The sequence below is a fragment of the Camellia sinensis genome, chromosome 10 (assembly GCF_055761805.1).
Source record: "Camellia sinensis isolate YWXY chromosome 10, ASM5576180v1, whole genome shotgun sequence".
Classification (NCBI taxonomy): Eukaryota; Viridiplantae; Streptophyta; class Magnoliopsida; order Ericales; family Theaceae; genus Camellia; species Camellia sinensis.
In genome coordinates, this window is record NC_138970.1 from 176,647,162 (window position 1) to 176,659,573 (window position 12,412).

The window sequence follows — 12,412 nt, forward strand, 5'->3', positions numbered from 1 at the left end:
AGCCCGATCTACCGGGTCTCTATTCTCCCCGACCCTAATGGAATTGATGGGTTCATGGATGGTTGAATAGGGTAGGATTGAATTTGGAAAAACTTTTGAAAAACTCGATTGGGTTTGGATCGAGTAGGGAGAGTATTTTTTACTGGAACCATATCCAACCCGCAAACATAACAATAAATAAATAATAATATTACATATATATATGTAATATGTGTATAATATATTGTTGAATTTTTATAGAATATATAATATTTATACAATGTATTATTGAGTTTCTAGTACGTTATGTATATAATATAATTTTAATATATGTAAAATATATAATATATTTTTTAATTATAAATATTATTTTTCAGTTTTAATTATTAGGTTTTAATATTGTTATTAAATTTCTGATTACGTTGTGGATGGAGTTGAATTGGAGGTGGGGATTACATTTGTGGGTTTGGGTTTGGGTTTGGGTGGGGTAGGGGTGGGGGTAGGAGTGGGGGCATGGCTGGGGGAGAGTTTCACAAGGGTCGGGTCGGGTCGGGTCAGGGTGGGGGCAAGTGGCAGAAATGGGGGTGGGGTAGGAGACCTTGACCCATACCTTAACCTTTGCCATCTCTAAAAATTCCACACGCGTTCCATAATTTTTCTATCTTAAGGACTATTTAGGCAAGTGTACATCTTATTTTAAAAGTGAAAAAATTATTTTAAAAAAATGTAAAAGAAAAATTCTAAAGTTGATGAAATTGTGCTTTCTTTTTGATGCCAACTTGGATGGAATTGGAAATTTTGATGGAAAATGCTCCGTAGCACGAGAAAGTGAGGCTTGAATGGCCCGAATAATACGGAAAATATTATCTTACCGGTAAGAGAATAAAAAAAATCCTAAAACGACGTCGTTTTGGGATTTCGAGCCACTTGATCCACGAAAAATTCGAGCTACGAATCGGAACCGAATTTTGATTTCACGCTGTGTACTTGCCCTTTTTTTTTATAGCAGTTTTAAGCCATTTGAGCCACTGATTTTGTGGCCCTCAAACATTTTTCTTTTTTTTATTGATGTTTTAGTGTTTGCTTTGTACATTGAATTTTCATCGATAAAACTTAACTTTTGCAGTCCAAAAAAAAAAAAAATTATTTTTACTAATAAAAATCATTTAAGAAATCTATTTTATGTGTCCCTCTCAATACCTATAATGAGAAAGTGAGAGGGTAATTTATATGCAAAATTAGGCCGAGCTGGGCCTTTATGGGCCTCAGTACAAAGGGCTGAGTAAAGAGGCCATAAAGTTACTCCGGTCTTGAAGAGGCTTAAAGTTAGCCTGATCTCAAGCCCAGAAGGTAGACCGGTCCGAGTTACTCTTGATGTTAGTCCGGTTGAAGGACGTTTTGTAGTTAGACCGGTTTAAGGATGCGTTGAACTTATATCGGTTAAGGCACAGTATGGTTAGTCCGGTCTAAAAGCCTTGCTAGAAGTTAGATCGGTTAGACTTAACACTGTTGACAATGGAGGAACTGGAGTAAGAACACTGAAGGTAGAACCGAACTAACGATAGTTCGGTCTACTCTGTGGCTCGGCGTGATCATGATTACTTCGGTTATATTGGAGTTCGGCCATGGTAAAACCATCTCACTTGGTTTAAGCAGTGAGGGGGGTGTTGAAGGATAAGCATTATCTTTCAAGAGTATGAATCCTAGGAGGACTCTACATGGAGGAGTAAGAGTCTTACTTGGATTGCGCCACATGGAACCTATAAAAGCTCACAAACATCACCTATGGAGAGGTAACACACAACTTTGATTCTCGAATTCACAGAGCTCCTTGTCTACTTGTCTGTTTTTCTGACTTAGGCATCGGAGGGGTTTCCGGCACACACCCGCCGGCTAGCTCACGTTTGTGTTTTTAGGAAATAAAGTAACGACACACGGAGAAGCGCAAACTTGATCAACAGGATTATACGAGAAGGTTTATTTCTTTCCCGTACAATTAGCGTCGTCTGTGGGAAAAACAGACAGGACAAAACCTCTTGATCAAGCTTTACCTCTTTAGGAACAATGGCGCACAATGAAGAATTACCACAGTCCGCCATCGACGGGCAAACACTAGATGGGGGTGCAAGACGCGAAGAACTACATTCTATCCCTCTCATGGTGGACTTGAAGCCCCAACGACATAACTCCATGAGGGATACTAGGGAGAGGCGGATTAACAGCCCCCGTCACTCTCATTCACAAAGTCCTGACAGGCAAAGGCGGAGGATTGATCCTCAAGTTCTGGAGGACCGCGTGAAGGAGCAAGACGAATTAACAAGGAAGATGGCGGCGGACATGGAGGCCTTGAAACGCCAGATGAAGGGAAAAGGAGTGGCGACAGGAGAGGGGCGCAAAAACAAGACGCCCCCTCGCCACTCAGAAGACCATGGAAGGCATTCCACACCATCACAAGCAAAAAGTAAAAGCCTCAGGACAGGCGATATTCAGTCTAGAACCTCCAGAACTCGTTACTCCAGGTCTGAGAGAACGAGATCATTGAGGTCTTACACAGAAGGAAGTACCTACCGACCCTCACACTCGCACCAAACATCATTCAAACAGACGGAGTTGCCTAGATCATCTGATTTGCGGATCATGCTGGAAGAAAAGGCATAATGGAAGGAGGACACCAGGGCGCGCGACCCTCGCAGAGTTTCTGCCCTTCAACGATTGGCTCTTCGATCGCATGGAAGCGTTGAGGTTGGAATGCCATTACCACGCCCTGCCTACGAACTGACGGCCAAAGCATTAGCAAGGCTGCAAACCTCGCCGTTCGTTCCGGCAATTGAAAACGCGCCCCTACCTACAGGCTTCCTTCAACTCAAATTCACCACGTACGAGGGGAAGACGGACCCCTACATTCACTTAAGCCACTTCTGCCAGATTATGGCGGTATATCGACGAAACGAGGCTTTAATGTGCATCCTCTTCCCATCAAGCCTTGGCGACCTAGGCTTGACTTGGTTCGAAAAACTTCCAGAAGGCAGCATAGCCTCTTGGACACAATTGGCGGAGGCGTTCGTCACAAGATTCAGAATGAACACCAAAACCCCGGTGGATATTGACCAACTACTCTCCATCGACATGGGTGAAAAAGAGACGCTAAGGTCCTACAATAGTCGCTACTGGGAGACATTCAACCAGATTGGGGACTGTCTCACCAATCTCACCATTGCACAATACAAAAGAGGCCTACCAGTCGGGAATAGACTGAGGGACTCAATCACCATGACACCGCCCCTCACCATGGAAGCCCTGATGGAAAGAGTGCATCAGCACATCAGGGTGGAGGAGGATAGCGCACGTGCCAAAGTAAAATCTGGCGCGACCACAGCACCAGAAAAGAAGACCTCAGCAAAGGTCAACGCGGTAGATCGTCTGAACAGAAACGGACGTGGCAGACGGGCCAACGGAGAGGACCAGGATAAAAGATGGTTGAGGGTCCGCATGGCCATAACCACGGTATTTAAGAAACCGATCTACCAAATTCTAAGTGAAATAAGAGATGAGTCTTTCGTCAGATGGTCAGCCAAACTAGGGGAAGCGCAGAAGGACTACGATGAAAGATCACGGTGCACCTTCCATAAAGAAAAGGGGCACCGCACTGAGAATTGCACGCCATTGAGACAGCACCTGGAGGAGTTGGTGGTAGCAGGACACCTGGATAAATACATTGAAGGAGGGATGCAACCAGCCCCCCAGGACCACAATAACCCTAATAGAATGCCAGTCGATGCCCCATCTCAAGGCATTATCAATGTGATACATGGAGTCTTTGAACCTGAGCGTGTATGTGAGCTCAGGGGATCAATCAAAAAGGCTGAACACTTAAGAGAGGTGCTAAGTGCCCAACTTGCCATCAAGAAGAGGAAGACAGAGGGCACAAACGTCATGTCTTTTTCGGATAAAGACTTGGAACGGATATATTTCCCTCACAATGATGCCCTGGTCGTCGCTCTCCGAGTCAAGGATTTCGACGTCAAGCGGATTCTGATTGACCAGGGTAGTTCATGTGAAATCATGTACTACGAAACATTTAAACAATTGAAGCTACAAGACAAAGACTTGGCACCTACCGTATCTCCCCTAATTGGATTCAACTCCATGCCAGAATGACTCGTCGGCAAAATAATTCTTCCGGTCAGGGCAGGAAGCGTGACGAAACAAGTGGAGTTCTGGGTATTGAAGGTCCCCTCCACTTACAACATCATCTTAGGAAGAACATGGCTCCATGCCATGAAATCAGTAGCATCATCCTACCATCAAGTAATGCGGTTCTCCAACGGAACTGGAGTAATTGAAGAGGTCTTTGGAGACCAGATTATGTCCAAGCAATGCTTTGTCACGGCTAATGGCAGCCGCGCTGCCAAGGGATATGTTCATTCGGTAGAAGAACCTGAGAGTAATGAACTGTTCGCAGATGTCGGCAGAGCAGCTGATCAAAAAGCGGTGGAAGATTTGGTAGAGGTAAGAATAGATGAAAAGAACCCGGATAAGTTCTTCTTACTCGGTTCGTTGTTGTCCAGCACTGAGAGATTAGAGGTCTTGGAATTTTTGACCTCTAATATCGAAGTGTTTGCCTGGACACCATACGACATGCCAGGCATTGATCCCAACTTCATTTGTCACCAACTCAATGTCCACCCATCCGCCAGACCAATCATTCAACGCACCCGTAGATCGGCACTCCACCATGCCGAGATAGTGCAGAAGAAGTAGGACACCTGCTAGAGGCAGGAGCAATCAGAGAAGTACACTATCCAAGATGGATCTCCAACACAGTTGTGGTGCCAAAAAAGAATGGCAAGTGGCGTGTCTGTGTCGACTACAAAACAGTCAACAAGGCATATCCGAAAGACAGTTTTCCTCTACCACGGATAGATCAACTGGTCGACCTAACGGCGGGGCACAACCAACTTAGCTTTCTGGATGCATACAGAGGCTGCCATCAAATCGCCATGCATGAACCAGACCAGGAGGTCACATCCTTTACAACTCCAAGAGGACTATACTGTTACAAGGTCATGCCCTTTGGCTTAAAGAACACAGGGGTAACATTCCAACGGATGGTCACCAAGATGTTTGAACCATTGTTAGGCAGAACAATGGAGGCTTACATCGACGACATGGTGGTCAAGAGCAAGGATGAGAATGACCATCTCAAGGACCTAGGCGAGATGTTTGAGATCCTGAAGAAACACAAGTTGCGCCTCAATGCATCCAAGTGTGCGTTCAGAGTAGGATCTGGCAAATTCCTGGGCTTCCTTGTGACCAACCGGGGTATAAAAGCAGACCCCTCCCAGATCAAAGCAATCCAGGATTTGGAGAGACCAAACTCAGTAAAAGAAGTGCAGCATCTTACCGGCATGGCAGCTGCGCTCAATCGGTTCATAAGCCGGTCATCGGACAGACTACGACCATTCTTCCATACACTAAACGCCAAGTTCGAATGGGAAGAAGAATGCGACCAACCTCTGGAAAGCTTGAAAAAATACATGTCTTCTCCACCATTGCTGGTCACCCCAATACCTGGAGAAGAACTCTTCCTGTACCTGGCAGTCTCTCAGCACGCAATTAGTGTAGTGTTGGTCCGTGTGGAAGGAATTCAACATCTTCCCATCTATTATGTCAGCAAGACATTGCTGGGAGCCGAAACAAGGTATTTGCCACTAGAAAAACTGGCATTGGCCTTGATGATGGCCTCAAGGAAGTTGTCGCACTACTTTCACGCCCACACCATAGTTGTCCTCACAGCTTTCTCATTAAAAGCTCTGTTTGAGAGGGCAAACTTTTCTGGGCGAATCTTGAAATGGGCAGTTGAGTTGGGACAATTCGACATCAAGTTCCAACCCAGGACCGCGATAAAGGCCCAAGCTTTGGCAGACTTTGTCGCAGAATTCACCCCAGGAAGTCATCATATCTGCCCAGTCGACCTGACTGATACAACCAAACTAGGAATAGAAATTGACTCCAGAATAGCGCAACCCCTGGTACAGGATATTCAATCAGATCCCATGGTAGACCAGACTAAAGATAGCAAGGAAGAAGCAAACCAAGCTACACCGAACCAAGACTCACCAACAAATAAAGACTTGGTACAATCAGATAGCGAGGGGCAGACCGCAAGCATGGACCTTGAAGAAAACACCAGCAACATTCTTGACCCCACGATATCATTTAACCCCTCCACTTGCTGGAAATTGTTCGTTGGAGAGATGTGGAAGCTCTTTTTGGATGGAGCATCCAACCGACATGGTGCAGGACTTGGCATAGTCCTCATCTCACCAGATGGCCTGGTTGTGGAGCAAGCAATCAACCTCGGCTTCCCAGCATCAAATAATGAAGCGGAGTATGAAGCACTTCTTGCAGGACTCAAAACAGAATTCTACATGAAGGCCACCGAACTAATGGTCTACAGCGACTCACAGCTGGTGGTAAACCAAATTTCTGGCGACTATAAAGCAAAGGATGATAGGATGACCAGGTACCAAGAATTGGTCAGAATAGAGATCAAGAAATTTGAAGTAGTGAGGATAGAACAGATTGGCAGGGAGGAAAACAACAGAGCAGACGAACTAGCAGGCTTCACTTCAATGGCAGATACTTTCATCCCTCATCCGTTGCTCATCGACTACTTACCAAGACCAAGCATTGAAGACCCCGAAGTAGAAGAGGTATGTTGCGCCGAGCTAGGCCCCTCATGGATGGATCCCATCATACTGTTCTTAAAAGATGGCGTCTTACCGGAAGAAAAGAAAGAAGCCAACAAAATTAGAGCAAAGTCGCAGTGATTTTGGCTCTCCCCATCTATGGCATTGTACGAAAAAGTCGTTCTCAGGACCCTATCTAAAATGTGTCCACCCCAGCAAAGTGGAAGCATTCTTATACGAGATACACGAAGGGGTGTGCGGAAGCCATCAAGGGGGAAGATCGCTAGCTTACAAGGCCATTTCGCAAGGATACTGGTGGCCATACATGCAGGCAGACTCAGAGAAATATGTGAAGAAGTGCGAGAAATGCCAAAAATTTGCACACCAAATACATCAACTAGCTAGAGAACTCCTACCATTGACTAGCCCATGGCCTTTCGCAATGTGGGGCTTAGACATAGTAGGACCACTTCCAACAACACCCGGCAATAGGAAGTTCTTTCTTGCAGCAACAGACTGCTTCACAAAGTGGGTGGAAGCAGAAGCATTGGCATCAATCAAGGAAAAAGATGTGAAGAAGTTCGTCTGGCAAAATATCATTACTCGATTCGGCATACCTAAAGCCCTCATATCAGACAACGGCACCCAGTTTGATGGCAAAATCTTCAGAAGCTTTTGTGAAGAATACAAGATAGAGTTCTACAATTCTACACCAGCATATCCTTAAGCAAATGGCCAAGCAGAAGCATCAAACAAGGTTATCTTGGATGGACTGAAGAAAAGGTTAGAAAAGGCAAAAGGCAAGTGGGCGGAGGAATTTCCTCATGTTTTATGGGCTTACCGCACCACACCTCGACGATCAACAGGAGAAACACCATTCTCCTTAGCCTACGGCATGGAGGCAGTAATCCCACTGGAAGTTGGCCTCCCCACAATTAGAAGCGAAAATTTTGATCCAGACTTAAATGGAGAAGCCATAGTATTGGAGCTCGACCTTGCGGAAGAAAGAAGAGAAAGAGCACCGGTTCACGTTGCCTCATACCAGCAAGAGTTATCCAGGAAATACAACAAAACAGTGCATCCAAGACAATTCAAGATCGGAGATTGGGTACTGCGCAAAGTGATGGGAAACACCTTGATACCAGGAGATGGCAAGTTAGGGCCTAATTGGGAAGGACCTTACAAAGTGGTCGGATTAGCTGGCAAAGGGGCATACCACCTGGAAGATGAGGATGGCAAAGCCATTCCAAGGCCATGGAACACTGCCAATCTCAAACTATTTTATTTTTAGCTTTTTTTACGATTATGTGTAATTTTCCTTTCTCTCAATAAAACAAAGTCAATTCTTTTCAGTATAGTTATTTTTTGTATGAGATTGTATTAGTGAGTTAGGGATATCAAAAGTAAGATTGGCTGGAAAAACCAATCTATAGGTTGGCTAGAAAAATCAACACCCCTCCTAAGACCAGGATAAGGATCCAGGCTGCAGGACATTTGGTCGGAATAACCAAAAATTTTATTCTATGTTGGCTGGAAAAACTAACTCAGAGGTTGGCTGGATTAAACCAACACCCCTCCTAAGCCCAGGATAAGGATCCAGGCTGCAGGACGTTTGGTCGGAATAACCAAAAATTTTATTCTAAGTTGGCTGGAAAAACTAACTTAGAGGTTGGCTGGATTAAACCAACACCCCTCCTAAGCCCAGGATAAGGATCCAGGCTGCAGGACGTTTGGTCAGAATAACCAAAAATTTTATTCTAAGTTGGCTGGAAAAACTAACTTAGAGGTTGACTGGATTAAACCAACACCCCTCCTAAGCTCAGGATAAGGATCCAGGCTGTAGGACATTTGGTCGAAATAACCAAACATTCTATTCTAAGTTGGCTGGAAAAACTAACTTAGAGGTTGGCTGGATTAAACCAACACCCCTCCTAAGCTCAGGATAAGGATCCAGGCTGCAGGACGTTTGGTCGGAATAACCAAACATTATATTCTAAGTTGGCTGGAAAAACTAACTTAAAGGTTGGCTGGATTAAACCAACTCTTATTACTCTTCAGCCGAAGTAAGGGTATGGCTGAAGAGTGGTTGGCTGGACTAAACCAACTCTTAGTACTCTTTAGCCGACATAAGGACATCGGCTAAAAGAGTGGTTGGCTGGATTAAACCAACTCTTAGTACTCTTTAGCCGACGTAAGGACATCGGCTAAAAGAGTGGTTGGCTGGATTAAACCAACTCTTAGTATTCTTTAGCCGACGTAAGGACATCGGCTAAAAGAGTGGTTGGCTGGATTAAACCAACTCTTAGTACTCTTTAGCCGACGTAAGGATATCGGCTAAAAGAGTGGTTGGTTGGATTGAACCAACATTTGGTACTCTTTAGTCGAAGTAAGGACATCGGCTAAAGAGTGGTTGACCGAGGTAAGGACATCGGCTAAAGAGTGGTTGGCTGGATTAAACCAACTCTTGATACTCTTTAGCCGAAGTAAGGGCATCGGCTAAAGAGTGGTTGGTTGGATTGAACCAACATTTGGTACCTTTTAGCCGAAGTAAGGACATTGGCTAAAGAGTGGTTGACCGAAGTAATGACATCGGCTAAAGAGTGGTTGGCTGGATTAAACCAACTCTTGACACTCTTTAGCTGAAGTAAGGGCATCAGCTAAAGAGTGGTTGGCTAGTAAGGTCAGTTAGTTGGCACAGGTAAGACCGAAATAAAGTATCTCGGCCAAAAAATAGTATGCTTCAAGTTACAGTTAGAAAGCATGCTCAAACAGGAAAGTAAACCAAAATTACAGTTGGAGCAATAGAAGTCATAAAAAAGTCATTACAGGCACAAGCATACAGATCAAACCGGAATAACAGTTAGCACAAAAGAAGATCATTCTTATTAATCAAGTTCAAAGCGATTACAAAGGGGGGGCCATAGCCCTGTTACAAGTCGAAGCAAAAAGGAGAAAAAGAAAAAAAATACAAATTAATTAAAAAGGTCTTCAAGATCGGCTTCAATATTAACCTGAACACCGGTTGCAGATGGAAGATCAGTCTCAGTAGCAACTGGCAGCACGGTGCCAGTCGGTTGCTCAACAGTTAGGTTTTTAAACGTTGGCTCCAACTGAGCTGGTTGATCGTTGCCTTGCTCGTTGACTACCGGAGTAATAGTTGGCTCATTTTCTTCATCTTCATCATCTGAACCCTGCAAAAATTGTTGTTGGACAGAAGCAGCATACTTCGCTAGTGAGGCCGGAATGAAATACTGAGGAGCATTGTAGACCTCGGTTTCGAGCCCACAGCCGAGCTGTTCCACAGCACTCCTCCAGCCGCACTTGAAGAATAAGTCCTTCGCTCCCTCACATTGTGGAATGTAGAGGCCCTCCACCTCCTTGAAACCTTCGGCGTTGGCATCACCCACCTTCTTCTTCAGTTCGGCGATTTCGGCGTCCTTTTTCCCTTCAAGCTTGACTAGCTCACGAAGGTACTTGTCTTTCATCACGATCAATGCCTTCTGTTTGTCAGCTTCAGCCGAGGTAACTAGTCCGGTTAGACGAGCTACCTCAGCCTCTAGCTCGGCCATTTTTTTATGGAACTCCTTCAGCTCGGTTGTATTTTTTTCAACCTCTGTCATGGCCTGCCTAGCCGTTTTCCTGAGCTCCAATACCTTTTGATGGGCAATTTGGCTCTTTTGAAGAGACTGAAATGAATGGAAAGAAATCAATGACGAAACCGAATTGAAAGTTAGAAGAATTTGAGAGACGAGGGGCATCTTACCAGGATCATGGATTTAGTGGCCGATCGGATGGCCCTTAGCTCGGTCAGGTTCTGGTGGTGTTCCATGTCTGCTGGAAGGCAAACACTCTTGGCAAGGTTGAAGGCCATCAAGTGATCCTTCTCAGCAACCACCGAATCGGTATCTTGGATATGGCGGTTCTGAAATTTCAGCTTCGGTGCCCACTTGGAAGAGCCAGCCCGGTCAGAAGGCCCCGGTTGTGGAATCGGTGGAGGGGTGGTTTCGCCCTCATCCACTAGACGCTGCTCGGTTGGGGTAGACTGGGCGCGTTTGGATGGGCGTGATGAAGAAGGCTGTTGAGAAGGAAGGGCCACAACGGCCTGTTATGTTTGGCTTGGTGGCGGTACTTCGGGTCTGTTGGTTTCGGTCAAGAGGGCCCTGACTCTATTTCTCTTGGCCATTTATTGTTCGGCTGTGAGAGGGACCAGGATGATTTGGGGTAAAGTTGGGTCCGGTTCTGGGGCATCCTCAAGCAGAAAATCTGTTACTCTAGCTTTTCGGCGACCGCTGTAACGGTATGTCGGCTCAAAATTAAGAAGTTTGGCCCAACTCCTTTCTGAAAAACGTAGTGCGGCATGAAGTGTGTTCAAGTTGGGGTAACTATACAAAGATTGAAGATGGGTTGAATCTGCATAAACAAGCCAAACTGTTAGTTCGATTCAATAGCAGGTAACCGAAATAAAGCAAAGCATGCCAAAAACTGAAGTAATTATACCAGGTTCTCCTTTATTCCAGTTTATACTTCGGCCAGAGATCTGGGCTTGCTGGTCTTCAAAATTGCCAGACACCCAGAAAAAGTCATCATCGTTTAAGTCCTTATCCGGCGTATCTTTCATTATTTTTTCTCAGTAGCGGCGTATCCTAAGGTAGTAGACCCAGCCGTCATCTTTGGAGCCAATGGAGTATTGGTGGAGTATTTCGGCTAGACTGAGGTTAAGACCGGCTCGGCGGTTTAATTTGGCTATTCCCATTATTATACGGTAAGAATTGGTGGAAAGCTGAGTTGGGCATATTCTGGTTTGTCTTAGGAATTCACAAATCAAGGGTTGAACGGGGAATCTTAGTCTGGTTTCTATTATTGATAGGAGGGTGAAAGGTACATAGTCCTGTTTTCCCCATGGAAGGGTATCTTGTTCGGCCAGAATAAGCTGGACGTCGTCAGGGATGTTGTAATCCCTTCGGAATTCGGCCAGGCCACCAGGGGTTTCTACCAAAAACCTATACTTCCCCATTTATTTTTTTAAGTTATGGATAATTTAGTTCGGTCGCAAAATTGTGCTCAGTAGCTCGGTTGAGCGCGCAGTGGAGTGCCTGGGCAACCTAAGTCTACAAAGTGGAAAACAAAGGGGTTAAGCACAGATCATTGGACCGTGCTACAAAATAAAAGCAAGAATAGGAGTCCTACTTCGGCTATGTGGATGCTACAAGTTCTGTCTTGGTTTCAACAAGATGCTTAGTAGCTCAGATTGAGCAGGGGGTTCGATAGCTCGGTCTTGGCAAGCGATTCGTTATCTCGGTTAAAGAGAAGGTTCAGTCAGACTGGTTGAGCCTCTAGGGGCAGCTTTCTGAGTTCGGTCTAAAAACTTAGAAAGCTAGCTTAACCCCAAAGACCCAGTTCGATCGAAAGATAAGGTTTCAGTATGCTACGTTCGGACTTAGTTCGGTTCGTTTACCTCGGCTAAGGTTTATCAAGAAAAGGTTTGACTTATTGAAACTACTGGTACGAGTTTTAGTTCGGTTGTATAGTCTGGTCTCACTGGCATCAAACTACATACGGTTTACTAGTTCGGTTATGTGTAATTTTGGATCAAAAGCAGTGTTCTACAGGTTATTTCATGAATACCTGAGGATTATACTAACATAGTGTTTTCAGAAGAAGTAAAGCAAATGGAAAAAAATGTATTTTACAAAAACACACAAAACAAAGTACGAAAACAAGGAAATCAAGATAGAGGTGCA